Below are 27,860 nucleotides of genomic sequence, written 5' to 3'. Positions count from 1 at the left end.
ACTGCACTCAGACCAGCCCCAGACTTGCAGTATCTTAGGTAATATGGCATAATGATAGAAAAATCTAAATTGAACTAGGTGCGGTAGCTCGCACTTGTAGTCCCAACTACTTAGGGAGGCTGAAGCAGGAGGACTGCTTGAGTCCAGGAGTTGAAGATCAGCCTGGAAAACGCAGTGAGACTCCATCTCTAAAATTTTTAAAAAATAAGCCAAGTGTTGGCCAGGCATAGCGATTCACACTTGTAGTCCCAGCACTGTGAGAGGCCAAGGTGGGAGGATTGTTTGAGCCTAGGAGTTTGAGATCAGCCTAGGTAACATGGCAAAACCCCCATACCTACAAAAAATATAAAAATTAGTCACGTGTGGTGGTATGTGCCTGTAGTCCCAGCTACTTGGAAGGCTGAGGTGGGGAGAATGGCTGAGCCTGGGAGGTCGAGGCTGCAGTGAGCTGTGATCATACCACTGCACTCCAGCCTGGGTGACAGAGTAAGACCCTGTCTCAAAAAAAAAAAAAAAAAAAAAAAAAAAAAAAATTAGCCAGGCATGGTGGTGTGTGCCTGTAGTCCCGGCTAAAAAAATATATATAAAATAAAAATAAGGCTGGGCATGGTGGCTCATGCCTGCAAGCTGAGCATTTTGGGAGGCCGAGGTGGGCAGATCACTTGAGGCCAGAAGTTGGAGACCAGCCTGGCCAACATAGTGAAATCCCATCTCCACCAAAAATACAAAAATTAGTCAGGTGTGTTGGCTCGCCTGTAATCCCAGCTACTCAGGAGGCTGAGGCATGAGAATAGGCAGAGGTTGCAGTGAGCTGCGATTGCACCACTGCACTCCAGCTTGGGTGACAGAGAGAGACTTGGTCTCTAAGTAAATAAATAAATAAAAGAAAAATGTAAACTGGGCTCTCAGGTTTCATGTCTTAAGTTTTTTTTTTTTTAATTTCTGAACAACAAATTTTAGTACACAGAGTTGGGTGTGGTGGTGACAACACTGGTTAATGAGATAGTGAGAGAGGTAATACATAACACGTGAATAGAAACAAAACAGCTCTACTTCCTTCCCAAGAGGGGAGCAATCTACATAAAACTACAGTGTTCGGGTCTGGAGAACACCTGTGAGAAATCTCTAACCAGGCCTGCTCCCTCAGCTGTAGCTGCCTGAGTGGCTTACAAACGTCTAGGTCACCTCATGTCTTTGCTGTGTCAATAATGCTTTCTCCTTGTATAGTCCTCCTGACAGCTCCTGTCACAGTGTTTGCCCTCTGATACCTGTGATGAACTGGCTGGGGAACCCCCACACTGAACAGGAGCTGAGCAATGGCTCACTGCTCCTATCTAATCCCTCATAATAGCAGGCATCTACTGCAGTTACCTGGTTTCCTAGTTTAAAATAATCAAACTGAACAAGAGTTGCTGTGGTCTGCTCAGCTACCTTTTACCTAGAGTCACCTTTTTAGGAAAAGGTGAAAATGAGCTGAGCTCTATAATTTAGCCAAAAGTGATCTCTTTCAGTTCACAATTATATGGCATCTGCTGACTGTATCATTAGTAGGGCTCTTATGCTGTTTTGTGGTATTATTTGCATATATTTATTTGAAGATATTTCGGTTATAAAACTTCCTAAAAATGAGCTCCCATATACAAAGCAAATATGAAGAAACCACCCCACAAATCTTAGGAAGCAAAGCTGCCTACTTGGGACATGATAAAAATGCAGTAAGGTATAATTTCTTTTCATTCCAGTCCATTTGAAAGTAAATAGGACCAGGCTTACATAAAGTTAAGATGTTCATGTGTATATATGTTTATAGATAGTTTGAGATGGGTCTGTAAATCAACTTATTCCCTCCTCACAAAGTTGCCTCAAAACTATTACTAAAAAAATCCTTCCTATTTCCATTAGTTTGCTTATAAATCCAGACTTTTTCTAGACTGCCAAATTGGCTCTGCCGGGCCAGTAACAAACATTTTTATAATTTTATATTACTTTTAAATAAATGACAAAGGATCCCCCCCCCACCCATCAACACAAATCTTACACACTAAATAAATATTCCATTTCACAATCGCATTAGCTATTCTAGTCTTAGGTGAAGATGTACACTCTGCAAGGTTTTTCTCAAAGTTCTACAGACTCTTTTGAATATTCTGTGCAAATGGATGGTCTGGTCTCTCCCTCTAGCTACCCCCAACTCCCCAGCTTCTTACTTTCAGGAGGTTGAGATGCTAAAGACACAGTTATTGGATCTAAGTAGAGGACCTCTTTCCCTTTAACATATTTCTGACTCACTGGCTGCCCTGCTAAAGTATAGGTACTGTTTTGTGTACAGATTTTCCATACCTTCTTCTAATGTTGATCTAACTTTTATCCTCTCTTAAGCCCCAAGACTTCCACATACAAATTTTTTGTTGTCTGTCATGACTGAACTTATTTGATTGAGAAATTAATGATTTACTTTACCTATTTTTTTTACACTTTTTTTTTTTTTTGGAGATGGAGCCTGACTCTGTTGCCCAGGCTGGAATGCAGTGGTGAGATCTTGGCTCACTGCAACCTCCACCTCCTGGGTTCAAGCAATTCTCCTGCCTCAGCCTCCCGAGTAGCTGGGACTACAGGTGCATGCTGCCATGCCTGGCTTATTTTTTTTTTTCTTTTGTATTTTAGTAGAGACAGGGGGTTTCACTGTGTTGCCCAGGCTGGTCCCGAACTACTGAGCTCAGGAAATCCACCGGCCTCGGCCTCCCAAAGTGCTAGGATTACAGGCATGGGCTACACTTTTTTTTTTTTTTTTGAGATGGGTTCTCACCATGTTGCCTAGGCTGGACTTGAACTTTTGGACTCAAGTGATCCTCCTGCCTCACCTTCCCAAGTAGTTGGGACTTACTGGCACATGCCACGATATACCTGGCTCTTTACCTAATTTCTTATGTGATGTGTCAAAGTGTGTCCCTATGACTGCTATATTATTCTATTCCTAGATAAATGTTCTGATTTTTAAAGTATTAAAGTATTTTAAAAATATTAAAAATTATACTTTGAAACTATAACTGTAGTTGCCTCAAGGTAGCAGAACTAGGTGGGCTAGGGACAGGGAAAGAAGACTTACTTTTTACTGCCTATCCTTTTCATCTCTTTTGAATGTTGTGCCACTTCATGTATTCATGTACAAAATAAAAAGCAACCCCTCCCCCGCAAAAATGATGCTTTATTAGAAGAGATAACATCTGTCTATACATTTTTCTTTTCTCTCCCTAAATACTTAGCAGGTACTCAGTAAGTACTGAACAGAATAAATAACCCTAATACTGGTTTAACCCATCAGGCAGGGTTTGGAGTGGCACCAGATCTCATCTCTGGCTGATGAGCTGACAGAAGAATAGGAACTCCTCAGCTACTTACTTACCTTTCCTTCCAAAGATAAGAATCTCAGTTACTTTCTGATTCTCAACTCAGTGTGATTCCCCAAATTTCCAGCAGCATGGGTGTGTGCATGTGTGTGTGAGAGAGAGTGTGAGTGTGTGTGTGTGTATGTGTGAGACAGAGTTCTGATTTAAATCAGATATATGATTTGTGTGTGTTGGGGGGTGGAGAAGGAGCGTTAGTAAGCCTAACTGACAACATCCTATACAGTGATAATGAGTTTATGGCATTAAAATACAATGTAAAGATTTAGAATTTTTTAAAAAACCACCAATATGACTAAATTGAGTCCTATCTTTCTGAAGCTTCATTTAATTTATAACAATTCTATTTTTTTTCTCAAAATTCATCTGGAGATAAGAGTCACTATAGATATTTGACTTCATTGGGCTTACATTTAAAAGTAATTGTCAGAATTTGCCCAACCAAAGCTGGAGTCATTTCAAATTCTTTCTCTTATGTATGTCTTGCTCCCAGACAAAATTTGCTGTATACTTTGCAGTAAGTATCCATCTTCCTTTTCCACCTATGAAATGAACAATTAGAAGCATCCTAGACCTTAATTGTTACTACACACTGAATCTGGCCACTAAAGTAAGATTCAGACTCCAATATAATCCCACTAAAATTGTGGAAGAAGTTTCCCAAGTCCTAATGATACAGAAAGGATGCTTAGTCCCAGATACAATGGGTTAGATATTTGGTTGCTTTCCCTAATTTTTTTTTTTTTTGGTATGTGGTGGTGGTCAGACAGTATTTCCAATAATGCATACAACGTACTGTGCTTTAACATCTTCTATATATTATCTCATATTTAATTCTCTCACCAACCTCCAACGTATAATCATTCCCATTTTACAGACGAGGAACTGGAAACTCAGAGCAATCTGTTCCAATGTTATATAGCTAAATAAGATGCAAAAGCTAGGATCTGAATCCCAATCAATATGACTCTCAACTAAAGCCTGTATGGTTTGTTTTGTTTGAGGTTAAGTCTCACTCTGTCGCCCAGGCTGGAGTGCGGTGGCATGATCATAACTCACTGCAACCTCAAACTTCTGGCCTCAAGAAGTCCTCCCACCTCAGCCTCCCAAATAGCTGGGACTACAGGTGTATGACACCATGCCTGGCTAATTTTTATTTTTAAGTTTTCAGTAGAGACAAGGTTTTGCTATGTTGCCCAGTCTGGTCTCAAACTTATGGGCTCAAGTGATCCTCCTGTCTGGCCTCCCAAAGTATTGAGATTACAGATGTAAACCATACTGCATGGCCTTATACGTATTTTTAACTACGCTGCCTCACAAGATAAGATTACACTTTCTTGGTTCTCAGGAGCTCGTATTTTCGGTGTAAAACACTAAATGGTTTATGCACTGCACTTGAGAATAAAACTGTGGACTAAAGCAAAAGACATCAACACCTGTAGGTTTATTTTGGGCTGAGAAGCAGGTTATTGATTTTACGTTTGACCTGTTTCTACCAGAAAAGAAACAGATGCAGCAATAAAGCTACATACTGGTGGCAAAGTGAAAGACACATAGAACAGGTGGAAGAAGCAAAAAGAAAATGTCCAAGTAGGCAAAATGCAGCAAGAGGATAAAAAGAGAAAAGGGAGTTGGGACAAAAACCGAAAAGTCCAAAGTTGCAAGGTTATTATTATGAAACACATAATGTGTCTCCTTGGTATGTGAGGTACTTTATTGATGATGTAAAAAATGAAGCTCAGCTCTTGAAGAGCTGGAAAATTTAAGAAGTATCTTTTTTTAAACCATATAAAAGATATAATGACTAAGTCCATTATGATACATCCTTAACATGGAATACTCTGTAGTTATTTAAAATGTTATAGAAGGTCATTTAATGTTATGGAAATATGTTACAGGAATATATTTCTCTAAACAAAGAAGATTACGAAATATATAGAGAAGGGTCTCAATTTGTTACAAATGTAAAATAAAAGAAGCAACAAAAATATATGTATAATATAAAAATTCAAACATTGGTTATCTCTGGGTAATTTATTCTTTTCCTCTTGGTGAATTTTGACTTTGTCTCCTAAATTTTCAACAATAAAAATTGTTACTTTTTCCTTTTGAACCATCACAATATCTAAAACTTTTTCATCACCTGAAATAGAAACTTTGTAGCCATTAAGCAATAATTCTCCATTCCCTATGCTCCCCACGGCCCTTAATATTCTTTCTGTCTATATAAATGTATCCATTCTAGATACCTAAGTGGAAAAAATACAATATTTGTCCTTTCGTGACTGGCTTATTTCACTTAACATGTATTTTCAAGGTTCATCCACATTGTAGAATCAGAACTTCATTTTTTTTTTTTTTGGAGACAGGGTCTCACTCTGTCCCCCAGGCTGGATGGCAGTGGTGTGATCACAGCTCAAGCAATCCACCTGCCTCAGCCTCCTGAGTAGCTGGGAGTACTAAGTAAGCCTAACTGACAACATCCTATACAGTGATAATGAGTTTATCACTGCACGTGTTACCATACCAGGTTGATTTTTTTTTTTTTTTTTTTTGAGACAGAGTCTCCCTCTGTCATCCAGGCTGAAATGCCATGGCATGATCTCGGCTCACTGCAACCTCTGCCGCCCAGGTTCAAGCGATTCTCCTGCCTCAGCCTCCCGAGTAGCTGGTACTACAGGCATGCGCCACCATGCCCAGCTAATTTTTTGTATTTTTAGTAGAGATGGGGTTTCACCATGTTGGCCAGGCTGGTCTCGAACTCCTGACCTCAAGTGATCTGCCTGTCTTGGCCTCCCAAAGTGCTAGGATTACAGGCGTGAGCCACCGTGCCCAGTTTTTTTTTTGGTTTTTTTTTTTTTTTTTGAGATGGAGTCTTGTTTCCATTGTGCAGGCTGGAGTGCAGTGGCACGATCTTGGCTCACTGCAACCTCTACCTCCCAGGTTCAAGCGATTCTCCTTCCTCAGCCTCCCATGTAGCTAGGGTTACAGGTGTGTGCCACCAAGCCTGGCTAATTTTTTTTGTATTTTTAGTAGAGATGGGGTTTTGCCATGTTGGCTAGGCTGGTCTCGAACTCCTGACCTCTGCTGATCCACCCACCTTGGCCTCCCAAAGTGCTAGGATTACAGGCATAAGCCACCATGCCTGGCCGCCATTTTGTATTTTTTTCTAGAGATGCAGTCTTGCTATGTTGCCCAGGCTGGTCTTGAATTCCTGGGCTCAAGTGATCCTCCCATCTCAGCCTTCCAAAGTGCTGGGATTAGAGGCATGAGTCACTGTACCAGCTTTCATTTCTTTTTGTTTGCTGAATAATATTCCATTGTACGGCTATACCACATTGTTTATCCATTCATCTGTTGATGGACACTTGGGTTATTTCTACCTTCTGAATATTGTGAATAATACTGTCATATATTCACATACAAGTTTTTGTGTGAACATCTGTTTTCCATTCTTTTAAGTATATACCTAGGAGTAGAATTGCTGGATCATATGTTAATTCTGTTTAGCTTTTTGAGGATCCACCAAACTGTTTTCCACAATGGCTTGTACCCATTTTATGTTCCAACCAACAATTCTCAAGGGTTCCAATTTCTCCACATCCTCTTGAACACTTTTTATTTTCCACATTTTTGATAACAACCATCCTAGTAGGTATGAAGTGGTAATTCATCATGGTTTTTATGTTCATTTCTCTTATAATTAATGATTCTGAGCATCTTTTCATGTGATTATTGGTCATTTAGATATCTTCTTTGGCAAAATGTCTATTCAAGTCTTATGCCCATTTTTGAATTAGGTTGTTTGGGTTTTTCATTGTTGATCTGTAGGAGTTCTTTATTCTAGATATTAATCACTTATCAGATACACGATTTGCAAATATTTTCTCTCATTCTACCTTTATTCTCTTGGTAGTATCCTTTGATAAACAAAAGTTATTAATTTTGATGAAATCCAATTTATCTAATTTTTCTTTTGCTGGCTTGTGCTTTTGGTGTCATAGCTAAAAAATCAGGCATTACTTTTGAAATCATAAAATAATTTCAAAAATTAAAAAAAAAAATCAGAGGAAAAAACAGTTGCTAGTTGTGGGGCAGGAAATGTAGGACGCTGAGTGCAATGGCTCATGCCTGTAATCCCAGCATTTTGGGAGGCTGTGGTAGGCAGATCACTTGAGCCCAGGAGTTCAACACCAGCCTAAGTAACATGGTGAGACCCCATCTCTACAAAAAATAGAAAAATTAGCTGAGCATGGTGGCACACGCCTGTAGTCTCAGCTACTTAGAGGGTTGAGGTAGGAGGATATCTCGAGCTCAGGAGATGGAGGTGGCCGTGAGCCAAGACTGCACCACTGTACTCCAGCCTGGGTAATAGAGCAAGACCCTGAAGAAAGAAAGACAGACAGACAGACAGACAGAAAGAAAGAAAGAAAGAAAGAAAGAAAGAAAGAAAGAAAGAAAGAAAGGAAAGAAAGGAAAGAAAGAAAAGAAAAGAAAGAAAGGAAGGAAGGAAGGAAGGAAGGAAGAAAGAAAAGAAAGAAAAAAGAAAAGAAAGAGAGAGAGAAAATTTAGGAGAAGATATAGCTCATTATCTCTGAAATTATGCTTTGAATTCAAAGCACAGTGAGGGTAGCTAACAAAGTCTGTTTTAAGCATTCATACTCCTCTTCTTATTATAATGTGACTTAGTAGATGATTGCCTGGTCCAAAGACATGTATAATAAAAACAAAGCTACCCATTGGATCAAGAGCTCATCCATCAATTTTGCCCACCATCTATGGATGGCATTGCAGGTCACTTGGATAGTATCCACTTTGGACTTACATGCAAGACTTAGCAACAGTCCTTGGGCACCATACCATTTTATAAGTTTTCTGCAATTTACAGTTGAACCCTCAGACTCACATATCAAGGCAGAAGCTCTGGTAAAGGTATACTTAGGTATGTAACACTGGATCCATCATCTGTTATATTTTAAAGACCTCTGATTCTTTTTATTATTTTTCTTTTTGTTTTTTATTGACACAGGGTCTCGCTCTTGTCGCCTAGACTGGAGTGCAGTGATGTGATCATAGCTCACTGTAACCTCACACTCCTTGGCTCAAGTGATCCTCCCTCCTCAGCTTCCTGAGTAGCAAGGACTAGAGGCACACACCACCATGCCCAGCTAATTTTTAAATTTTTTTTTGTAGAGATGAGGTCTTGCTATATGTTGCCCAGGCTGGTCTTGAATTTGGCTTAAAGCAGTCTTCCCACGTAGGCCTCCCAAAGTACTGGGATTATAGGTGTGAGCCATTGGCCTTGGCCTTCTTTTTCTTTATTCTTTTCCTCTTTTAAAAAAAATTTGTCTTGGACAAGATGTTGTTGTTTAAAATAAATAAATAATACAAATAAAAAGCTTGTCCCCACATATATTTTGAGACAGGGTCTTGCTCTGTTGCCCAGGTTAGAGTATACCGGCAAGATCATGGCTCACTGTAGCCATGACCTCCTGGGCTCAAGTGATCCTCCCACCTCAGTTTCCTGAGTAGCTGGGATTACAGGTACATACTACCATGTCCAGCTAATTAAAAAAAAAAAATTTTTTTTTTGATAGAGAAGGGGTCTTGCTATGTTGCCCAGGTTGGTCTAAAACTCCTGGGTTCAAGTGATCCTCTTGTCTCAGCCTCCCAAAGTGCAGGGATTACAGGCATGAGCCACCACACCTGGCCTACTTTGTTACCTTGTTCCCTTGACAGTTGTATTTCCTTAGCTTGGTCAGAAAAATAGTAAGTGTTAAGCCTAATGTCCAGTGCTAGTATGAATAGTTAACAATAAATATTAATAATTGTTGCTGACACACTTTACACTGGTGCCAAATTGTTGTTCAATTTGGTCCTATTCTCTAGAAGTTGAATATGCCTTCAGTTATGGTCTTCTCTTTGCTTTCCTAGTAAAGTCCTCTTTACTCTCTCTAGACCTCTTATAATGGCCAAAGGTCCTTTTAACCACTACTAAATGATCAAAAACCTGTTAATGGTGTCTATGTAGTTCCTATTTTTATTTCTAAAGGAGAATGACAGACATATTTGTTTACTGATGTTCGGAGTAAGGGCAAGGAGGAAGATGCAGCTACAACCAATACCTCAACTCCCAGTCAGTACTAGTAGTTTTCTAAAGTTTTCCCACTCCAGTTTTCTAGTTCTCTTTAGAGGTTGAGGTGGAGAAACAGATCGTATGAAAGTAAATAAATTATAGTTTCTGGCCAGGTGTGGTGGCTCACGCCTGCAGCAAGGAATGTTGCAGGAAATTGCTAGGACTGAGAGCTGAGGGAGAGTTGCAAGAGGATGCCTGTGAGGAAGGCTGGTATGGAACTCTACATGCTACTACCTCTGCAGAAGCCTCAGATGGGAGAATGTAGAAATTGTTTCCTTCCCACAGCTGATCTCTGGTATGTTACTGTCTAATAATTAACTTTGACATGTGATTAGAGAGTATGTGCATTTATGAGCACTATTTCCTCCAGGATGAAAGTTCAAACCAGAGATGTAGAGAAAGGGTGAATATATTCAGAAACTTCCAAGAGTGAGTTGCCTCCAGAAATGAAGAAACTAGAAAGAATTAGAACCATCTGTGGTTACGTACTAGCTAAGATTTTCTTCTTAAATTGGTGCATAGTTGTTATCTGAAAACCATTTAAAAAAATTTTAGATTTACAGAAAATGAAAACCATTATAATAATAATTATTTTTTGAGACAGGGTCTTGCTCTGTCATCCAGGCTAGAGTGCAGTGGCACAGTCAGGGCTCACTGCAGCCTCGATCTCCCGGATTCGAGAGATCCTCCTGCTTCAGCCTCCTAAGTAGCTGGGACTACGGGAGTGTGCCACTTGCCTGGCTAATTTTTTTGATTTTGGGTAGAGAAGAGGTCTCATAGTGTTGCAGAGGCTGGTCTCGAACTCCTGGGCTCAAGTAATCCTCCCACCTTGGCCTCCCAAATTGCTAGGATGACAAGTCTGAGTCACTGTGTCTGGTCAAACTTTTTTTTTTTTTTTTTTAAACTGTCATACTGGCTGGGCGTGGTGGCTCACACCTGTAATCTCAGCACTTTGGGAGACCAAGGCAGGAGGATCACTTGAGGACAGGAGCTTGAAACCAGTCTGGTCAACACAGCGAGACCTAGTCTCTACAAAAGAAAAAAAAAGTTAGCCAGACATGGTGGTACACACCTGTGGTTCCAGCTACTTGAGAAGTTGAGGTGAGAGGGTTGCTTGAGCCCAGGAGTTGGAGGCCGCAGTGAGCCATGATTGCACCACTGCACTCCAACCTGGGTGACAGAACGAGACTCTGTTTCAAAAAAATAAAAACAAAAACAAACCAAAAACCTGTATTTTAGCTCCAAATTTGTTGCTGCAATGCAAATTATTAGAGAGAATGCTTTTGCCATGCTATAAATACTCATGCCCTACCAAATTTCATGTAGGCAGAACCTCCAATCAGATTAACAGCAACATCTCTAGGTTTTTATCCTACTTATCCTGGCAAACCATTCATCCTCAATTCATGGATCTGACTGTAAGGAAGGGTCAAATTACGTACGAGTCTTCCAAAACCAGAAACCTAAAGGCAGAAATGTGGTTACTGTTCCTTTAGAGAGGATACTTCCAAAGAGAATCTATACACTATCCAGGAGTTCTTTATTAATATTCTAAGTATAAATATCTCAGATGATCCAATAAGCAATTTGGGATAGTCTGTAAAAATGTTCAAAGCCTCTGGAGACCCTTAAAAAAATACTGACACCTGGCTCCCACCCACAGTTATTCTGATCCAATTTAATTGGGTGAGATCTGGGGACTGGGATTTTAAAAACTCCCACTCCCAAACTCTAATGTACAGCAAAATGTGGAAACTACTGCTAAAGAAAATGATGTCTTCAAATTTGTCCACCTTCAAGTCTGGGTTGGAGAGAAAGCAAAAATCTTAAACCCTTAATTCTGAGATCTTCTGGGACTCGAGGAGCCAAAGAAAGCACAAGTGTAGGCCAGGCGCGGTGGCTCACTCCTGTAATCCCAGCACTTTGGGAGGCCGAGGTGGGCGGATCACCTGAGGTCAGGAGTTTGAGACCAGCCTCAACATGGAGAAACCCCATCTCTACTAAAAATACAAAATTAGCCGGGCGTGGTGGTGCATGCCTGTAATCCCAGCTACTCGGGAGACTGAAGCAGGAGAATTGCTTGAACCTGGGAGGCAGAGGTTGTGGTGAGCCGAGATCATGCCATTGCACTCCAGCCTGGGCAGCAAGAGCGAAACTCCGTCTCAAAAAAAAAAAAAAAAAAGAAAAAAGAAAGCACAAGTGTAACTAACACCCATCATCCTGGAACCATTTTCACATGACCATAGTATTTTCTCTCAACAGAATTTCAGGCAAAAGTATTATAGAGAGCCAGCTGAAACCATTATTAAGCAAGTGCCAATTTGAAGAGCATTCAGATCTGGTACTGCTAAAACTATAGGCAGGAAAAGGACTAGTACAGGATAGAGAAGGCCAAAGTGGAATAACCAGTAAATGTAAACCACTTCACACCCACACTGTGGGGATGGGGTGTGCAAATGGGAGAAATGGGAAAGATGGGAGAAATGCAAAAAATCTGACACAGTTCCTCCTCCCATCTATACATTCTTACACTAGGGAAACTTTGCATAAGTGCAACAAAGGCTGTTTCACCACACCCTTAAATCGTATATCCTTCCTTTCCTCTTGCTGAGGTAACCATATCCTGCAGCCATGGCTGGAGAAGGTGGCTCAGCAAAGGTCATCATGCCTTTGGCTATACAGCTGGAGTCCTCTGAAAACCACTAGGAATAAGAAAGATGGTATCATCTCAATGGAACAGCTTTGAAAAAATACTTGCCTGGGGTTGAGAAGGAATCCCACTGTCCACAGCTTTACTGCTTTATGACCTAGCAGAAGGAACTAGGATAAGAATATGACTAGGCTTGGCTTATGTGAGGCACTTTTCCTTTTGGCCTTCTTCAGCCAGGGGCTAGTATGCTGCCAACTGCTGAAACCTATTTTTCTTTCTGGTAACCTCTACTTGACTGTTTCAGAGTTTGTTAACAGAGTAGAGCTGAACCACCCTTTCACTCTCAGTAAAAAAAAAAAAGAAAGCACAAGTGTATTTACCCAAGTAAGGGTAAATAGTAATGCAGAGAAAGGAACTCAAGTCTTGACGCAGTGGCTCACGCCTATAATCCCAGCATGTTGGGAGGCCAAGATGGGAGGCTGCTTGAGCCCAGGAGTTCAAGACCAGCCAGGGCAACAAAGTGAGATTTCAGCTCTACAAAAAGTAAAATAAAATAAGTAGATTTAAAAAAAGAGAGAGGAGGCCAGGCACGGTGGCTCATGAGGTCAGGAGATCAACGCCATCCTGGCCAACATGGTGAAACACTGTCTCTACTAAAAAAAATACAACAATTAGCTGGGTGTGGTGGCGGGCACCTGTAGTCCCAGCTACTCAGGAGGCTGAGACAAGAGAATCGCTTGAACCCAGGAGGCGGAGGTTGCAGTGAGCTGAGATTGCGCCACTGCACTCCAGCCTGGGCGACAGAAAAAGACTCAAACAAAACAAAACAAAGCAAAAAAAGAGGAACTCAACCCAGTAACAGTTGGGGTCAGAGGGTGGATGATCTGCTCAGACTGACTTTGGGAAGCAATGTCTCTCATTATTATGCACATTTCTAGAAAATCTTCTCTCTCCAACTTGTGACAATAATTATTCTGAAATTTTCATTTGCCCCTTTTATGAATTGAACTGTGTCCCTGTCCCACCCTTCCCCTGCCAAAAAAAGGTATATTGAAGTTCTAACCCCTAGTACCTCAGCATATGACCTTATTTGGAAATAGGGTCTTTACAGAGGCAATCAAGTTATCAAGATAAGGTCATTAGGGTCTGCCCTAATCCAGTGACTGGTGTCCTTATAAAATGGAGCAATTTGGACACAGATATGCACAGAGGGAAGACAGCCATGTGACTGGGATGATGCAGCTACAAGCCAAGGAACACTGTGGATTGCCAGCAAAGAGCAGAAGAAAAGAAGGATTCTTCCCTAGAGCTGCAGGAGACAGATGGTCCTGCCAACACCTTGATCTCAGATGCCTGGCCTCAGGAACTGTGAAATAATAACTTTCTGTTGTTTTAAGCCACTCAGTTTCTGGTACATTGTCACAGCAGCCCAGGAAATTAATACAGCCCCAAAGGCAGACGTGGTGTTGATTAAATCAGTCAGATTTTACCTTAACTAGCCTCATTGAATTGCTGCTAGACTGCAGTCTAAGTCAGTGGTTCTCAAACAGGGTTGGTGGAGAACAGTGGTGATGGCAGCAAACCATAATTTCTTGGGGAGCATTTTTTACAATAGGCAAGTCCAAGCTCCATCTTATTTATTTTATTTTTTAAATAAAGACGGGTCTCACTATGTTGCCCAGGCTGGTTTCAAACTCCTGGGCTCAAATGATCCTTCCGCCTTGGCCTCCTAAAGTGCTGAGATTACAGGTGTGAGCCACTGCACCTGGTTCCAAGCTCCATCTTGAACCTGCTGATTCAGAATAGGAGCAGGAGATAGCTAACTTTTTAATTTAATTTAATTTAATTTATTTGAGACAGGGCCTCACTCTGTCACCTAGGCTGGAATGCAGTGGTGCAATCACAGCTCACTGCAGCCTCAGCCTTCCTGGACTCAGGTGATCCTCCCACCTCAGCCTTCCAAGTAGCTGAGACCACAGGCACTTGCAACCAAGCCTGGCTAATTTTCTACTTTTTGTAGAGATGGAGTTTCGCCATGTTGTCCAGGCTGGTCTTGAACTCCCGGGCTCAAGAAATCTGTCCACTTCAGCCTCCCAAAGTGCTGGGATTACAGGTGTGAGCCATGGTGCCTGGCCAGCTAACATATATTTTAAACAAGATCCCCAAATGATATCAGTGACTTGCTCTGATCCCCCCTCCCCCCAATTCTCCCTCAGTAACTGCTGAGTTTACTAGCTTAAGTAAAAGGATAAAACTTTGGGTCTTCTCCAAATTGATCTGTAGATCCTAATCAAAATTTCAGTACTTTTTTTTCTGTAAAAATTCACAAAGATGATCCTAAAATTTACATGGAAATGCAAAAGGCCAAGTAAAGCCAAGGCAATCTTGAAGAAGTACAACAAAACTGGAAGACTTATACTACTAGATAACAAGATTTACAAAGCTGTAGTTATCAAGACAATGTAGTATTGACACAAGAATAGGTAAATGTATAAATGGAACAGAAGAGAACCCATAAATAAACCCACACAGGTTAACTGGTTTACGACAAATGTGACACTGCTGTGCAATGGGGGAAAGGATGGTCTTTTTGATAAGGTGCTGGGCCAATTAGATATCCATATAAAAAAATAAGAATCTTGACTTCCAACTTACATCCTAAACAAAAATAAATTCCAGATAGATTGTGGATGTAAATACATATATATATGTATTTTTATATATATATTATATATATATATATATATAAAAAAAAGGTTCTCAGAAAAAACATAGAAGAATATATTATCTTGGGATGGGCAAAACTTTGTTAAACGGGCACAGAAAGCACTAACAATAAAAGAAAAACAAAAAATTTAAAAAAGATAAAATAGACTACATAAAAATGAAGACAAAGACACCATTAACAGAAAAGTTAAGACACAGAAGATATTTATATTACATAAATCTCACAAAGGACTAATAACCAGAATATGCGAAGAATTCATACAAATCAATAAGAAAAAGACATACAACCCAATCCAAAAATGGGCAAAAGACTTGAACAGACACTTCGTAAAAGAGATTTCCAAATGGCCAATGAACACATGAAAAAATGCTCAATTTCATTACTCCCCAGGGAAATGCAAATTAATACCACAATGAGATACCACTACACACCACCAGAATGGCTAAAATGAAAAAGACAAATAAGGTCAAGTGTTGGCTAGAACACAGAGCAATCAGGATTCTAATACATTGGAAGTAGGAATGTAAATTGGTTTACACATTTCGGGAAACTTGTGATGTCTATTCAAGTTGATCATACACATACCTTATGATTCAATAATTCCATTTCTAAGTATAGATAGATAGGAATATGTATATATAGTCCCAAATAGACATGTACAAGAATTTTCACAGCAGCACTTTTTATAACAGCCTCAAACTGCAAATAACCCAAATGCCATCAACAACTGAATAAGTAGCAGTATACTCACACAATGGAATACTATAATGAAAATAAACAAAGTTTAACAACATGTAACAATATGGATGAATCTCACTGGCACAATGTTGAACAGCTCAACATAAAAAAGCTCATACTGTAATGATTCTATTTACGTGAAGTTCAAAATGGGTAACACTAATCTATGATATTAACAATGAGATTGGTTACCTGGGGTGGGGAGAAGGGCTAGCTATTAGAAGGGAGGCATGAAAGACATTTTGGGGTTCTGGCAATACTGTGTTTCCTCATCTAGGTGCTGGTACCACATGGTGTGTTCACTTCGAAAATGCAGACTTGCACACGTAGAATTTGCGTACATGTTTATATTATTTTCAGTAAGACTTATTAATATAAAACAAAAACAAAACCTTTGGGTTTGTGACTCCTGTAGACAAGTGGCTGGGAAGATAACAAAGGGTAACAGATTAGGCTATGCCAGGATCAGCCAAGATGCAGGCCAGTTCTATACTTCAGGCAGCTTGCCCAATCTCTAGGGCAGAAGACTAGTCTAGTATCTAAGGCAACAGCACATGGCAGAAAAGGGGAGGGTTCCGCTTTCTTCATCTACTCTTTCTCCATACTTCATTCCAGGAGATTTTCTGTATAATTCTAAGGAGTAAGCTGAAAGCTAAAAAGCAAAAGCGAGCTTCATAAATGAGAATATGCACAATATTTCAAGTATATTGAATGATCTAGAAAATTTTCAAAAGGTAGGGATAATCAGAGTCAAATAAGGAGAATGCAGGTTGTTCACCAAATTAGTTCAGGGTTAAAAGTTTCATTTGATTATGAGTTCAATGGGGGTAGAAAATTATTTGACAGCAGTCTTTTGGGCTGCTTTTAGATACCCTAAGGAGAAAACAGAGTACAACTTCGGGGAGGGGTGACTGCTCAATTTCTCACCATAGCCTTTTTGTCATATAGCTTGTTGCTATGGAGAAGGCCGTGAAGGCAGCAACTAAAGGAAATAAAGGATCTGGCAGGAGTAAGCACAGGGATAGTAGATTAAACAAAAATTTCTTGAGCAATTAGTGAGTAGCAGGGCCTATAAATGACATACTTTTCTTGTTTTTCCTAACCCCTACCCCTTTGAAAGTACATGGGCTTGGTTTACCACTATAGTTTAATTGAAATACAGAGAAGCCTGAATGGGCCTAACAAAGCTTAAGCCTGGCAGACAAAACACAAGGCCACTTAGCAATGCTGCCTAATGCCAGGAGGAATCAGCTACCTACCCACCCTATCCTGGTGAAATTATCTCCAGCTGCCTAAATTATAAAGTTGATGCCCTGTGATTTCTTTGTTCTGTAAAGCCTGAGGGAGATGGAATAATGAGGTATCAGAAGAGGTGGAGAACGGCCCCTTGTTTCATAGAGTAGTCAGAGAGAGAGACAGCGAGTAAAAGAGAGAAATGGAGTTAGTTCTCACCGTTATCATTAAGAGGCAGCAGCAGCCTCAGTAGCAATAGCTTGGGAGCAAAGCTCTGCTTGAACTAGTCTGAAACTACTGCCGTGGGAGAAAATGCTAGTTGCCAACTTTGTTAATAGCTTCTGCCTATCATTGTTACAGCAGCTTTATCAAATAGGGCAGGGCCAGGACCTGTTTTTAGCAGTGTAAGCACTAAGACCAGAGGGCTCAACATCTTCCAGCAGATTTCATCACAACCAATGACTAACAAAGACAAGTCCCTCTTCTGTTCCACATAAATGATTACAGCGTTGTAAATATCAGAGCTAGAAGGACCATAGAGATCATGTAGTCCAACCTCCTCATTTTACAAATAAGGAAATTAAGGCCCAGATAGTCAAACGACCTTATTAACAGAGCAAGAAAACACCAAGGCTCTCAAATAGGACTTTTTCTCCTTTGAATCACACTTCAAAGCTAAGTTAGTTAGGGCTAGTGATTAATCCCAGGCAATACCAGTAAGATATTTATTGCCTAGGTATCACTCACCTGAATTCCTAAGTATCAGGATGATTTTGATAACAAAATAGGTCTGGGTTTTGTTACTGAAATATAAAAAGAATCTCATTTGCAAACAACCTCACCTATCTGGCAAGCTCACAGCCTAGTCACCTTATATATACTGCCTGACTGTGCTTTGCTTGGGGGAGGGAGGAGGTGGGTGAGCATGCACAAAGGGAGACTCTCTTTCTCCCCTGGAGATTAGTCTATTTTGCCATTTGCAAAATGAAACTCAAAAAAGCCGGTGACTGAAATTTTTCCCAAGGTCTTCAGGATTTAAATGTATGACAGTGGACATATAACACAATCCACAAAGGTATATAAACACGTCACTGCCCTAAAGTATCCTCTGGGAGTAAGCTGCTAGGTGGGAATGTGTTGGCTGTTGTTTTTGGTGGGGGAGGGGTGGGAGAAAGTAGGTACTGATTTCCCTAATGTTTCCTTTGTGTGGCTGCTGTTGCCATGTGGTGGTCTGTTGCTATGAAGATTTGTGGTGTCAGACAATGGCTGCTAGGCTCTTTATGACTGTGCTATTGGTAGAGCTATTTCTTCGGGATTCAAGCTAGTATGCAACTGGCTAAACAGTGGAGAAAGCTTGGTTGTTACTGTGCCCCATCTCTCCTCTAGGTGAGTACTGCCTGGGGCAAGACTGAAGGTGAAGGGGCATTAATTATAGCATATGAGAAAGAAAAACCAATAGCTGAATGCCACCTTACTTTTCTAGTGCAAATATCTAAAATTAGATATTTCACAGTTCACACACATACTTTTCTACATCAAAATCACACAGGAAAAACCAAGGGTAACTACCAAGGTTACCATTTCCATGAAAGAAGATTAATGGAGAGCCCCTTCCCTTTAGTGAAAAGGATAAAGGCCCACAGCTGGGACCTGCAATCAGATGAGGATGAAGAATAGCTGGGGCAGGTTCTCAGCGGAGCTACCACAGGCAGACTAACTTCCTGCTAAGCAAAACCATAGCCTATTACTCTGATAATGAGAAAACTGCAGCCCACAGACCAAAGCAAAGGGCTCAACCACAGAGTTTGAAGTAGGGCCGAATGTTCTCCTGGGTAACAGGGGCCAGAGTACACAGAAGTCACCATGGGTCTGTTTAGATGTCAGCTACTTACCCACCCTCTTCATACTCCCACACAATTACTCTTCTTTCCATCTCAGAGTATATACACACAGACACACACACACACATATATATATGCATGTCTGTGTATATATATTTTAAAGGTCTAGCCCCTGTGCTGTCAATACCATAAGCCACTAGTTAACATATGGCTATTTAAATTTAAATTAAATAAAATTAAACATTCAGACCCTTGGCCAGGCACGGTGGCTATATGAGGCATGAGATTGGTAAACTTTTTTTTTTTTAATAATTTTTTTTTTTCCTGAGATGGAGTCTCACTCTGTTGCCCAGGCTGGAGTGCAGTGGCACTATCTCGGCTCACTGCAACCTCTACCTCCCGGGTTCAAGCGATTCTCCTGCCTCAGACTCCCGAGTAGCTGGGATTACAGGCGCCCACCACCATGCCCGGCTAAACTTTTTCAACAAAAGACCAGATAACAAATATTTTGGGCCTTGCAGGCCACATGGTCTCTGTTACAGCTTCTCAACTCTGCCACTGTAGGGCAAATGTGAACAAAATACATTAAATGAGAATGACTGTCTTCCAATAAAACTTTATTTATGGGTCCAGGCCCAGTGCCTTACGCCTGTAATCCCAGCATCTTGGGAGGCCGAGGTAGGAGGATTGCTTGAGCCCAGGAGTTGAAGACGAGCCTGAGCAACACAGTGAGATCTCACTTCCGTAAGAAAATATTATAGGCCAGGTGTAGTGGTTCACGCCTATAGTCCTAGCACTTTGGCAGGCTGAAGTGGGTGGATCACTTGAGCCCAGGAGCTTGAGACCAGCCTGGGCAATATGGCAATACCTTGTCACCACAAAAAATACAAAATTAGCCAGATGGGGTGGCACATGCCTGTAGTCTCAGCTACTTGGGAGGTTGAGGTGGGAGGATTACTTGAGCCTGGGAGGTGGAGGCTGCAGGGAGCTGTGATCACGCCACTGCACTCCAGCCTGGGCAACAGAGTGAGACCCTGTGTCAAAAAACAAAACAAAACAAAACGTGTCACTTCTAATAGGTTACAGAAAAAAAAAAACAAAACAATACTTTATTTATGGACCAGGTGTGATGGCTCACACTTGTAATCGCAGAACTTTGTGAGGCTGAGGCAGGACGATTGCTAGAGCCTAGGAGTTTGAAACCAGCCTGTAAAACATAGTGAGACCCCATCTCTACAAAAAAAAAATTAAAACAAAAAAAATTAGTTGGGCATGGTGGTGTGTGCCTGTAGTCCCAGCTACTTGGGAGGCTGAACTGGGAGGATCACTTGAGCCTGCAGTGAGCCATGATCACACCACTGCACTCCAGCCTGGGAAACAAACCAAGACTCTATCTGAAAAAAACAAAACAAAAACAACAACAGCCAGGCATGGTGGCTCACGTCTGTAATCCCAGCACTTTGGGAGGCCAAGGCAGGCAGACCTGAGGTCAGGAGTTCCAGACTAGCCTGGCCAACATAGCGAAACCACAACTCTACTAAAAATACAAAAAAAATCAGCCAGGCGTGTGATTCCAGCTACTTGGGAGGCTGAGGCAGGAGAATCACTTGAACCCAGGAGGTGGAGGTTGCAGTGAGCCAAGATTGCACCACGGCACCCTAGCCTGGGTGACAGAGTAAGACTCTCTCTCAAAAAATAAAAATAAAAAATAAAATAAAAACAACAAACAAACAAAAAAACCCTTTATTTATAGACACTGAAATTTGAATTCCAAGTAATTTTCATGCCTCACAAATATTGTTGGATTTTGCATTTTTTCAGCTATTAAAAAATATAGGCTGGGTGTGGTTGCTCATGCCTGTAATACCAGCACTTTGGGAGGTGAGGCGGGAGGATTGCTTGAACCCAGGAATTCAAGATCAGCCTGTGCAATGTAGTAAGACACTGTCTCTACCAAAAAAAAATTTTAACTACCCAGGCATGGTGGCATGCTCTGGTGGTCCTACTTACTTGGGAGGCTGAGGTGGGAGGATCACTTGAGCCTGGTAGGCTGAGGCTGCAGTGAGCCATGATCGTGCCACTGTATGTGAGCCAGTGATCTTGCCACTGCACTCCCGTCTTGAAAGAGCAAGACCCTGTCTCAAAAAATATATATATATACACACACGCCATTCTTAGCTCATAAGCCATACAAAAGCAGGCAATGTGCTACTGTAAGACAACTACAACATAAATAATGGAGAGCCTTTCGGCCAGAACTGCCATCTTCCAGTAATTGGACAAATACAAAGGTTAAGAAGAGAGGCACCCAATATATGTTCTCTAGGCCTTTTAGAAAATATAGAGTTGTGGCCGGGTGTGGTGGCTCACGCCTGTAATCCCAGCACTTTGGGAGGCTAAGGCAGGGGGATCACCTGAAGTCGGGAATTTGAGACTAGCCTGACCAACATGGAGAAACCCCGTCTCTACTAAAAAAAAAAATACAAAATTAGCTGGGTATGGTGGCGCATGCCTGTAATCCCAGATACTCCGGAGGCTGAGGCAGGAGAATCGCTTGAACCCAGGAGGCGGAGGTTGTGGTGAGCCGAGATTGCGCCATTGCACTCCAGCCTGGGCAACAAGAGCGAAACTCCATCTAAAAAAAAAGAAAGAAAAGAAAATATGAAGTTGTTTCTTTGGCCATGTATATGCGAATCTATAAGAAAGGTGATATTGTAGACATCAGGGGAATGGGTACTGTTCAAAAAGGAATGCCCCACAAGTGTTACCACGGCTAAACTGGAAGAGTCTACAGTGTCCCCCAGCACGCTGTTGGCATTGTTGTAAACAAACAAGGGCAAGATTCTTGCCAAGAGAATTAATGTGTGTATTCAGCACATTAAGCACTCTAAAAGCCAAGATAGCTTCCTGAAACATGTGAAGGAAAAATGATCAGAAAAAGAAAGAAGCCAAAGAGAAAGGCATCTGGGTTCACCTGAAGCAGCAGCCTCTACCCAGAGAAGCACACTTTGTGAGAACCAATGGGAAGGAGCCTGAAATGCTGGAACCTCTTCCCTACAAATTCACAGCATAACGGGTGTTAAAAAAATAAATGACCTCAGGACTGTAAAAATGTTTCTCTTCATTGAGTAGAAGTGTGGTGTCCTCTCCCCTAAAAAAATATTTAAAGCAAATTTTAATTGTGTCCTAATTCATTATGTAATGTCTTTACTACTCAAATTTAATGTATTTCTTGCTGAAAGATGTGAAGTAGCTTATTGTGCAACAAGTTACTCAATTGGTTAGAAAACAGCCAAATATTATTTATCAAATATCTGTATTGGTTTGAAGACAGTGCCTCTAAATCATCATGGAAGAAATAAAATAATTTACAAAACAAACAAACAAAAAAGAAAACAAAAGAATGGAGAGTAAGGCCTGGTGCAGTGGCTCATGCCTGTAATCCTAGCACTTTGGGAGGCTGAGGCAGGCAGATCATTTGAGGCCAGGAGTCTGAGATAAGCCTGGCTAACATGGTGAAATTCCATTTCTTCTCGGAGGTTGCAGTGAGCCAAGATCACACCACTACGCTCCAGCCTGGGTGAGACAGTGAAACTCCATCTCAAAAAGAAAAAAGAATGGAGAGTCAAGGGACTTATATGGTAGTAAGATTTCTACATTCCACTTGAGGTACTAATTTTAAGTAAACTGTGAAAAGTTAAATATATATATTGTAATTCCTAGAGAAACCACTAAAAAATTATACAGAGATGAAGAGTGAAGAATCAAGAGATGACTAGGGAGGTTTGAGCCTAGAAAATTAGGAGGATGGTACTGGGCATGGTGGCTCATGCCTGTAGTCCCAGCATTTTGGGAGGCCGAGGCGGGTGGATCACCTGAGGTCAGGAGTTCGAGACCAGCCTGGCCAACATGGTGAAAACCCATCTCTACTAAAAATACAAAAATTAGCTGGGTGTGGTGGTGGGCGCCTGTAATCCCAGCTACTTAGGAGGCTGAGGCAGAAGAATCGCTTGAACCCCGTAGGTGGAGGCCATTGTACCCTGGGCAACAGAGCGAGACTTTGTCTCAAAAAAAAAAAAAAAGAAAAGAAAATTAGGAGGATGGTAATGTAGGTGTAATGAAGAGAAATAGAGAAGGAAAGAGAAGGAAATTTTTGGTAAAAAATGATGAATACTCCTTTTTAGACATTCGAATTTAATAAATCAGTTTCTGTTGATGTTCATCAGTGAAACTGTATTAGGCAAAAGGTCAAGTGTGGAGATAAAGTTCTCGGTATTGTTCACACAAGGTAGACAGCTAAAGATATGAATATATAGGAGAGTACTTACAATAGAAAGCTGCTAAAGTAATAGCTTTTGGAAGTTACGATGTATGAAGGCTACGCAAAGCAGAAGAGTGGCAGATTCTACTAATTTCTTCCCTTTTCCCTTAGTAAGAGCCCCTATTTTGTGCGGGGAAGTAATGTATCCAGCTAAAAGGCTAAATTTCTTTGCCTTCCTTGCACACAGGGTAGCCAACAAGATGTAAGCAGAAGTCTTATGGTGTGGCTTCTGGGAAACCTCTCCAAAGGTAACAGACTAAGATGGGAGGCAGGTGCTTTTTCTCTTCTACCTTCCTTTTCTTTCAAGACTGGAAAGTAAATATGATGGCTGGAGCTACAGAAGCAATTTTACAATAAAGAAGTAACTTTAAGGAGCCTGAAACAGTGATTCCATTGCGATGTCATCATACCAGCCCTAGACTACTTACCTACCTACCTCCAAATTCTCTTATATTAAATCATTATTATAGTTTCATTTCTTCTCCAAGCAGCTAAATGCCATTCCTAACTCAATGTTTCCTCAACTTTCCCCACTATGACACACACAATAAATGAAAAAATACATTGTGGGTAAGGCTGTTTGCCTATGGGAAAGGGAGCAGGGCACCAGCTGCTACAGACCCTATCTAGAGGCTGATAGGACTGAATTGACCGATATTTCAGCATCCTGAATCTCAACAGGAATTTCTGATTAAATGAATACAAGAAGGAAGAGAGACTGGCACAAAATAGAGAGAATAACCAGTTATAAAGAGAAATGAGATTTATGACCAAGGCAAGAGAGGAGAGTTTCAAGAATAAAGAAATAAGAGAGCTAATAGAAGTCTAGGAAGGACTGAGAGAAGACCTCTGGAAAACTGGTATGAGAAATATTTCAGTCAAATGGCGGTAGAAGAAATCTGATGACAGGATGTTATTACAATAGTGAGCAGGGGCCAGGCATGGTGGCTCACGCCTGTAATCCCAGCACTTTGGAAGGCCGAGGCGGGGGGATCACCTGAGGTCGGGAGTTCGAGACCAGCCTGACCGAAATGGAAAAACCCCATCTCTACTGAAAATACAAAATTAGCCAGGTGTGGTGGCACACGCCTATAATCCCAGCTACTTGGGAGGCTGAGGCAGGAGAATCGCTTGAACCCGGGAGGTGGAGGTTGCAGTGAGCTGAGATCACGCCATTGCACTCCAGCCTGGGCAAGAAGAGAGAAACTCTGTCTCAAAAAAGTCTCTGCTCCTCCTGTTCTACAGACAGCCGCATATTCTCTCACATCCTGGCTCATTGCAACCTCTGCCTCCTGGGTTCATGGGATTCTCCTGCCTCAGATGGGATTACAGGCATGTATCACCACACCTGGCTAATTTTTGTAGTAGAGACGGGGTTTCACCATGTTGGCCAGGCTGGTCTCAAACTCCTGGCCTCAAGTGATCCACCTGCTTCAGCTTCCCAAAGTGTTGGGATTACAGGTGTGAGCCACCGTGCCCGTCCACTTGTTCATTTTTAAGTTGCCATAGTCAACCAGTGTTGGATCCATGCTGATTACATGTTTCTTTTCTTTTTTTGAGATGGGGTCTCACTCCGTCACCCAGCCTGGAATGCAGTGGCACAATCATAGCTCACTGTTGCCTCGAACTCCTGGGTTCAAGTGATCCTCCTGCCTTAGCCTCCTGAGTAGCTGGGACTACAGGCACAAGCCACTGTGCCTGGCCCTGATTCCATGGTTTAAGGCATAGATTTAAAAAAATTGTTTTTTTTAGAGATAGGGTCTTGCTATGTTGCCCAGGCTAGTCTCAAACTCCTGGGCTCAAGTGATCCATCTGCATCAGCCTCCCAAAGTGCTGGGATTACAGGCATGAGCCACCACACCTGGCCTGCATAGATTTTTATAACTTAAGAGCTGATAGGCTGGGCATGGTGGTTCATGCCTGTAATCCCAGCACTTTGGGAGGCTGAGGTGGGATGGTCACTTGAGGCCTGGAGTTTGAGACCAGTCTGGGCAACATAGCAAGACTCTGTCTCTATAAAAAATTAGCTGAGTACGGCGGCACATGCCTGTAGTCTCAGCTACTCAGGAGGCCAAGGTAGGAGGATCACTTTAGCTCAAGAGTTTGAGGCTGCAGTGAGAGATGTTGTTGCTATACTCCAGGCTGGGTGACACAGCTTGACCCTGTCTCAAAAAAAAAAAAAAAAAGAAAGAAAGAAAGAAAAAAAGAACTAAAAAGAACTGACAGGTCCTAATTGGTCACCTAGTTCAACTTAAGAGATGAGGTAACTAAGGCCCAGAAAATTAAGGGATTTTTCCAAGGTCATAATGATAGTGGCAGAGATATAGAAGTCTCCAGAGTTTTACTCCAGTGCTCCTTCTACTATACCATAAATTCTTCCATAAAGCACATTTGCCAAAGTAAACTACATCACTGGTATTGGCCTTTGGGTTAGTGCTACTGTCCAAAAAGGAGAACCTATAGCATCTCCTAGAACTCTTACCTAATGTCAGCCTTGCCATTCTTTAAAATACCACACAAGCCAGTAAGCAATTTTGTGTCCCTAAAAGTACATAGTCTGCTTTAAGGCTTCTTATACATTTTTTCAGGATCCTAGATTAGAACCCAGAATAGACTTGGTAATTTTTTTTTTTTTTTTTTTTTTTTTTTTTGAGACGGAGTCTCACTCTCTGTCGCCCAGGCTGGAGTGTAGTGGCACACTCTTGGCTCACTGCAACCTCCACCTCCTGGGTTCAAGTGATTCCCCTGCCTCAGCCTCCCAAGTAGCTGGGATTACAGGCTAATTTTTGCATTTTTAGTAGAGACGGGGTTTTGCCATGTTGGCCAGGCTGGTCTCAAACTCCTGACCTCAAGTGTACCTCCCGCCTCGGACGTACTCAGTATTTTGATTTGAAGTGAGGTGAGATAAAGCAAAAGCCAGTGGAACTAGCCCTTACATAGTGCTGAGAATGTCTCAAAAACAAACAGACAAAAAAATTCTAGGTTACACTTGGGTCTTCTTAACAGTCCCATGGTTGAATCTAGTCAAGTAGGATCTTTGCAGTGCTTACTGAATTATCAACAGCCTAAAAAGAAATGGAATCTGCAGGAATTTTAAAATGCATCCAAGGTTTAAAGGGAGTGATAGGGAGAGAAGAGGAAAGAAAGAAGTAACACTGTAGGACAAGTAGGCAAAGAAACTAGGAATAATTGAGGCCATGACTCCTACACCTGTTCTCAGCAAGGTGGCTCAGTTCTACAGGGACCTCAGTGTCCTCCATTCCCCTCAGAGGCCAAGCATTCACAGCTTCTCTCTGAGCTGTAAGGACTTTTCTGTTTGAAGACAGTGTAGTTTGCTGGACAAAGAGACAGACAGAAGTACAAAATGTCGAGAGGCAGAAAAAAAAACCTAGAAGTCTGGAAGAATTTTTTAAAAAGTATCTGTATGTAGTTCTTATGATTAACTTGAGGACTGACTCGGTATCCTGGATCTTACAGATCTTCAGAGAATGATCTTTGCAGGAAATCTCTGTTACCTGAAGATGAAAAGGAATGTGAACCAACTCTGATCCCAATTCAGACCTTCGCCAACTGACAGTTCAGGTGAAGGCCCTCTGGGGTGACCAGAAAGCAAAGAAAAGATTAGTATATTATTGCTGAACAGTTCTCTTTCCCTTGGGATCAAAGAAAAAATAAAGAAGAGACCTAAGCCTTGAAATACAGTAAGTGGGAGAAAACCTGGTATTAAAAGTAGGATTAAAAATCTTACAGATTTAGACAACGAGACTGATCTCAAACCTGGTGAAAGCAGTATTTATTCTGAGTTTCAGAGAAGATTTAGAATTTTGGAAAGTACTTCGACACCATTCCTAAGTTCAAACAATATTTTAATATCCTCTCTCTCTCTCTCTCTCTATATATATATATATATATTTTTTTTTTTCTTGAGATGGAGTCTGGCTCTGTCACCCAGGCTGGAGTGCAGTGGTGCAATCTTGGCTCACTTCAAGGCCCGCCTCCTGGGTTCACGCCATTCTCCTGCCTCAGCCTCCCGAGTAGCTGGGACTACAGGCGCCCACCACTACGCCCGGCTAATTTTTGTATTTTTAGTAGAGACAGGGTTTCACCATGTTAGCCAGGATGGTCTCGATCTCCTGACCTTGTGATCCGCCCGCCTTGGCCTCCTAAAGTGCTGGGATTACAGGCTTGAGCCACCGCACCCGGCTCCTCTAGATATATATTAAGATCGATCCAGAAATGACAATGACATAGATGCAAGCATTCCTTCATTCAAACAAATATATTTTTCTTTTTTTTGAGACAGCCTTGCTCTGTTGCCTGGGCCAGAGTGCAATGGTGCGATCTCGGCTCACTGCAACCTCCACCTCCGGGGTTCAAGTGATTATCCTGCCTCAGCCTCCCAAGTAGCTGGGATTACAGGTACACGCCACCATACCCAGCTTTTTTTTTTATATTTTTAGTAGAGATAGGGTTTCACTATGTGGGCCAGGCTGGTCTTGAACTCCTGACCTCAGGTGATAAACCACGCCTGGCCTCAAACAAGTATTTTTGACAGTCTACTACTATAGGTGTCAGTTGCCACCTATGTTAAGTACCTTGGATACAATGATGAGCAAAACAGACTGCCTGATCTCAGAACTTCTAACACAGTAGAAGAGATACACATTAATAGAAAAATCATAAAAATGATAAACAAAGTTGCAAACTGTGATGTGTGCTATGAAATAAAGTATAGAGTACCTTAAGAGTACAAACTGGGCTGGGTGTGGTAGCTCACACCTGTAATCTCAGCACTTTGGGAGGTTGAGG

At 41.5% G+C, this 27,860-nt stretch overlaps 1 protein-coding gene, 1 long non-coding RNA gene and 1 pseudogene across 4 annotated transcripts in view; 2 read left to right on the top strand and 1 right to left on the bottom strand.

The window, feature by feature from the left end:
• The window catches only part of ZNF609 (zinc finger protein 609), a 223,990-nt gene that overhangs the window by 33,129 nt on the left and 163,001 nt on the right, over nt 1–27,860 (bottom strand). The gene's annotated exons all lie outside the window — the stretch shown is intronic.
• LOC107968501 (uncharacterized) lies at nt 18,193–23,425 on the top strand. The gene is made up of 3 exons (XR_010151731.1): nt 18,193–18,275; nt 22,270–22,399; nt 23,239–23,425. It is a non-coding gene; the product is annotated as an uncharacterized LOC107968501 (long non-coding RNA).
• Nucleotides 18,753–21,876, top strand: LOC134808573 (large ribosomal subunit protein eL21-like; annotated as a pseudogene).

This window comes from Pan troglodytes, chromosome 16, assembly GCF_028858775.2.
Source record: "Pan troglodytes isolate AG18354 chromosome 16, NHGRI_mPanTro3-v2.0_pri, whole genome shotgun sequence".
NCBI lineage: Eukaryota > Metazoa > Chordata > Mammalia > Primates > Hominidae > Pan > Pan troglodytes.
Note: the sequence above shows the minus strand (reverse complement) of the source record. Positions and strands in the feature narration are given on the sequence as shown.